The sequence below is a fragment of the Narcine bancroftii genome, chromosome 1, assembly GCF_036971445.1.
Source record: "Narcine bancroftii isolate sNarBan1 chromosome 1, sNarBan1.hap1, whole genome shotgun sequence".
NCBI lineage: Eukaryota > Metazoa > Chordata > Chondrichthyes > Torpediniformes > Narcinidae > Narcine > Narcine bancroftii.
Genome location: NC_091469.1, coordinates 335,095,233 through 335,101,106, shown reverse-complemented (window position 1 = coordinate 335,101,106; position 5,874 = coordinate 335,095,233).

Sequence of the window (5,874 nt, the reverse complement as noted above, 5' to 3'; positions counted from 1 at the left end):
ATCTATTCAAACCCTTATAGGCAACTCGACAATATGTATTTTGTATCACAGGAACTACCTCACTGCAAATATAGATATCAATTGAATTCACCAACAATTCTGGTGATTTATCTAGCACAACTTTGGCTATCTGTGGAATAGTGTATTCAATAGCAAAAACCGCTGACTAAATTTAATTTCATGGTCTCCGCTCATTTCTGAGTTATGAGTTGTCAATAGTATGCACTTCACACTGGAGAGGTAATACCTAAGCTATCATTGCAAAATCCTCAAAATCCTCAAAATCAACTGGAAAAACATCAGCAACCTCAGCCAGGCTTAGGTTTCCAGTACTGAGGTCTGCATTAAATTCAAATGGGTGCACAATATCTCTATGCCTGACAGCGACAGGCAGTCTACTCTTAGCTTTGTCATGGCAAGAGGGCAGAAGGAGGATGGATGAAATGTATCGAGGATATCCTCAAAATCTTGAAAAAAAATAAAACTTACTTGTGGGAGTTTCTGGCTTGAAATAAATCAAAATGGAGAACAAGCATTTGAGATGGTAGTGAGAACCTCTGGTCTTCTTGTCACGAACATACAGAAAGTGAAAAAGGTGGAAGGATCACTCCATCTACCATATTATCGACCCATCAAACACCTCCAAGCCCACCCGTGGCAGAATCCAGCATTCCCACATTGACCTTATCAATCCTGTCAGAACCCACAGAACTAGAAAGGGATCGACAACTTTGACCCAACACAACTGCCTGAGAAAAGGATGGGGAAAGCAATCTACACCAGATCTAAAACTTTAGAATAAATATAAAAACTTTTAAGATCTGCCTTTTACCTGATCTCAGGGTGCAGGAAGAAACACATTAACAAAGAAGGGTTCAGAACACAGGCGCAGCCAGAAGTGGGCCAAGCTTCCGAATAAATTCCTGCATGTTTAAATTGATACATGTGAGGTTATCCATTTTGGAAGGAAAAATAGTAAATCGGACAATTATTTAATTTTATGAAATTGCTGCTCATCATTATGGAGAGAACGAGGTGTACTGCAGATGAATTGCATAAAGTTAATTTTTAGATGCATCAGCTAATCAAAAAGGTAAATGGGAAATTGGCCTTAATTGCTAGAAGGATTGAATTTAAGGGCAGAGAGGTTCTGCTTCATCTGTCTGGGGTACTGGTGAAGCTGCACCTGGAGTACTGCGTGCAGTTCTGCTCTCCTTACTAGACTGGCCTTGGAGGTTGTGCAGAGGAGGTTCACCAGGTTGGTTCTGTAAATGAGAAGTTTAACTTATGAGAAGAGATGGAGTAAGCATGGGACTATTCTTGTTGGAGTTTATAAGGATGAGGGGAGATCTACTAGAAATATATAAAATAATGGAAAGAGTAGATAAGATAGAAGCATGGACGTTGCGTCCACTAGCAGGTAAGACTAAAGCTAGGGGCATAGCTTCAAGATTTGTGACGTAGATTTAAGGCAGACGTAAGAAGGACTTGCTTGTCTGAGTGAAGTGAATCTCTACCCATAAAACAAGGCTACCTTGTTAAATGCCTTTATGTCACAGTCAGATGGGTTTTTAAATTGGAGAATTAAGGGTTATGGAGAATACGCAGATTAAGTGGAGCAGAGTCCATGGCAAAATCATCCATGATCTTATTGTAAGACAGAAGGGGCCCAACATGCTAGATAGCTTCCTCCTGCTCCTATTTCATCTGGTTATGTTCTGGAGGCACAATTGATGCAGGGGTGTGGCTCTTGGTCTGTGAAGGAATCTTTGGATTTCTTCTGCCCATTTTGCTTCTCCTAATGTCACTTTGCCTCCTTTGCCATTTGGGGTCACATTTCCACTGTCACCCAGATATTGCATGATCAGCCAAGGCTACAGGTTTTCCTTCCAAGAGAAAACGCAGAAAAACTTAAGCGAGCCCAGCAAGTAAATTTTCACAAATTTTCCGTCAAAGTTTCCACATCTGCATCCCATCTCTATGAAATTAAAATCTTTTCTACCTCATGATGCACCATCTTTGGCCATTCATGTTCTTCTCCATCCCCATAACTCTGGTTCCAAAGGAACCTGACTCTACTCTTTCAACTTCCCAACATCAAACCCATTATTGCTTGAGTTAAATTGTAAATTAAATATTAAATGATAGAGGATGATAATCATAATATCCTATTTTTTAATCTGTGGAATAATCCATTCCAGATACATAACCATTAATGATATCAGTTATATGGTTATAAAATTCTAAAGATTTTGTACTGATTACAGTTATGTTTTTCTATGCATATGCCTCTATTTCAAATCACTGCAAATAATAAAGCTTCTCTCTGCATGTAACACAGCTGTTAAACTATGTTTCTTCTACTTTACCCTCTGGGCCCTTTGTTAAAAATTAATTTTCAGCTTGTGCTTGCATTCTTCCATATGTTTCTCAGTATTGCAGATTGCACTATAGATTGAGCAGGTTAATGCAAGGGTCAAACTCTCAATGCAATTTTAATTAAGGATCCTCAAACATCCAGTGTCATTCAGATTCACACAGCAATAATTTTCTTTGCTCATCGTCCAAAATATAGGGTACAACCAGAACAAAGCAGCTTCTGGTTGCAGTTTCCTTCCTCTTCCTGCAGAGTTTAAAGAGCTGCACTGCAGCCAAAGCAGCGATATGCCCCCTTCTGTCCACAGCACTAACAACTGATATCGTATAAGATGGTATCTTTGATATAGGATAAGAAAGATGTACCCTTCATGAACAATTTCATGAATGCAAAGCTATCTGCCAATAGTATTTTTGAAAGGGAACACATTTCCTTCAAAACTTTCCATCAACTACAACTTATAAACATGTCTACATAAAAATCCACTTTTGATTATCAGTTATTATCACTCTTTCATTTTTTTTTACTGTAATTGGTTTTAATATTATATAGCTTTAACCTTTCAGTGAACTGTATGTGATTCAGCAACTGTTTGAGCATTTTTATGTTTAATTACACTAGAACACTAAAACATACAGTTCACAGAAACATTTATATTTGAGAAAATATCAAACAATCATTAGGACATTGAAAAAAAGATTTGGAAAAGGAACTGATGAAGTTTATAAAGTGAATTCAACAGCTCATATGAAAATGTTGGGATGAAGGAATATGACCAAATATTTCCTAGTTAGAGCGGGTTTGTATAATGTGAGAAGTTTTCATGACAAAACCCATTTTTCCCTCAAGACACAGTCATTTTAAAATGAATATATTTGTCAATGGGCCCAAATTAGAGAATCCTCCAATGCTTTTACTAGCATTGTTAGAGTAAAAGAGTTCAAGAAGGCAGCTACTATGATCTTTTAAGATTTTTTAAAAAAATTTACAGTAACAGGGCCCCTCAGGCCCAGGAGCCCGTGTCATCCAATTTACCTACAAACCCCGCACGGTTTTGGAGGGTGGAAGGAAACCAGAGCACCTGGAGAAAACCCACACAGACGTGGGGAGAATGTACAACATCCTTACAGATTGAACAAACTTCTAGGACTTTTTAAAGTTAAAAATTGATCTCAGCAAGAATCCAGACTCACAGGCAGCAGCATAGACCTGAGCTGTATAATCTGGGAAGAACCAATGATGGCCATGTTGAGTTAGGTCACTTCAGGCAAAGTGGGAGTAGGAAACAGAGCAAGGCAAAATAAGGTAACATGGAGAAAAATGGTAAGGGGTCACAATTAGTTCAGAAGTACAATCTGAACCAACAGTAGACATTTTGACTGAGCTAAAAGTAAGCTTTGTTTTGATTTTTCATTTGGAATTCCTTCAGAATGCTTTTCATTGTGGCAGAAATCTGAACCTGAATAGGACAGAGCAGAGGCTTTGGACCCGATTCAAGATTTAATTTGCATCACAGATTCTTGATGAAGGTAACAGTGGAGGGAATCCATATGTGAATTTTGTGGCTGGGTAATTGAAACCAGCTGATTAGGTCCACCAAGGTTATCCAAGCTGTACCTTGGATATTATCTATACCCTGTAGATGAATGAGAGAGCTATGCACCATTTCAATTTTCTTTGAGGATTATATTTCATGCTTTATTGTATCTCCATATTTTAATGCCTTCCTGGATCTCATTATTTTTTTCATGAATGAGGTATTTATTGTTGGCAACTCCATCATTGTTCTCTTAAGCCTAAATGCTGTCAAGTTGAGGGCAACATGGTTAGCCTAGTGATTAGTGCAATGTTATTACAGTGCAAGAGACCCAGGTTTGAATCTAGCGCTGTCTATGAGGAGTTTGTATATTTTCCCTACGTCCGTGTGTGTTTTCTCCGGGTGCTCCGGTTTCCTCCCACATTCCAAAGGGTTTGAAGGTTAATTGGCCACAAGTATATTTCAGCAGTTCAGGTTTGTGGGCCAGAAGGGCATGCTACTGTGCTATATCTCCAAATTAAAATGTAAAAAAAACTAAATTAAAATTAAATTGTGAAGTATTTTGGTACACAATGATATTGCACAATTGCAAGATATTTCCTTCATTTTATTTCATAAGAATTTAATAGAAGCCTTTCAAACTTGATCCATCAAGCTCACTGTTGATCGAGCTCCAACATCCTATTTCCACACTTTTCCTTATATCCTTGATTCCTCAAACACCAAGAAATCTAGGGGTCTCCTTTGTGAATGCTGATTAGGTTTCTACATTCTTCTGCAATAAAGAACACGTCCTCATCTTTTGAGTGAAGAATGTATCTTTATCTCAATTCTAAATATTGGGATTTTAGTTGATTGAATTGTCAGGTGAACTGAGATACAGTGAAAGGTTTTGCTATCCAGGCAAGTTAAATCATGCAGTAGATAGTATGATACAAACAAATAAATGAAATAAATTAAACAACAGTATAGGGAGAAGTGTGACAATAAGTCTAAATGTGTAGGGTGTAGAGAAAAATACAAAAAGTACTAAAATAGTGCAAGATTCCTTTATTGTCATGTAATAGTACAGAACAAGTAGTATTACACCTGTCTGCTGTAAGGGTTGCCATTAATGTTGACCGGCTCCTTACTGTGAGAGAGGAAGAAAAGCAAAAGGGTCACTGAGTATCCGTAGATTCATCGCCAGTGCTCCTGCGGCCGCCCTGATCTCTGTTCACACCATCGGCACCCAAGCTCCAGATTCAAACATCTGACACAATCAGGAAGTCTTCAGTGCCCAAGGTGATTCTGATGCCCTTCTTGCCCTCAGCACCCTCTAGAATCCTGAGAAAATTACAGTTAAAAATGCTGCAAGGGCATTCATTATCTTTTGCCAGTGTAAGATCGATTTAAGAGTCTCACAACTGCAGGTAAGAAACTGTCCTTAATCCTGGGTCTTGGCAATTTCAAGCCCTTTTAAAAGATTTTTAAATCCAATAGTTTAGAAAGACAAACATGTCATGCTCTTCTCAAAAATGATGTTTTATTTTTAATCTATTCTTGTTTTCTTTCACCGTCACAATGTTTTCGAAACCTTACTACTGTCAGGGTGTGCATCTGAGCTTCATGGGCAGTCTACTCTTTAAGCTGAGAAAACTTCTCATGAAGCCATGCATTCTTTGGTCCAAGACATCCCTGAACACCAACATAAATGATGGTTATGTATCTTTATCTTTGCTATATAAAGAACATGATTTGATCTCCTGAGTTTCTCCAGCATTGTGTTTTCACTTCAGTCACAGTGTCTGCAGACTTTTGTGTTTGACTCCTGAATCTCTTTTGACTAACCTCATGAAACTCTACAGTTTTGAACCCACACATCACCTTAAAGTATTCCTGCATTCTGTTACTTACCAAAGACCACCTAAAACAAACCCACAGACCACCAGAGGCAGGGCTGGGTGATGAAAGATGGCTG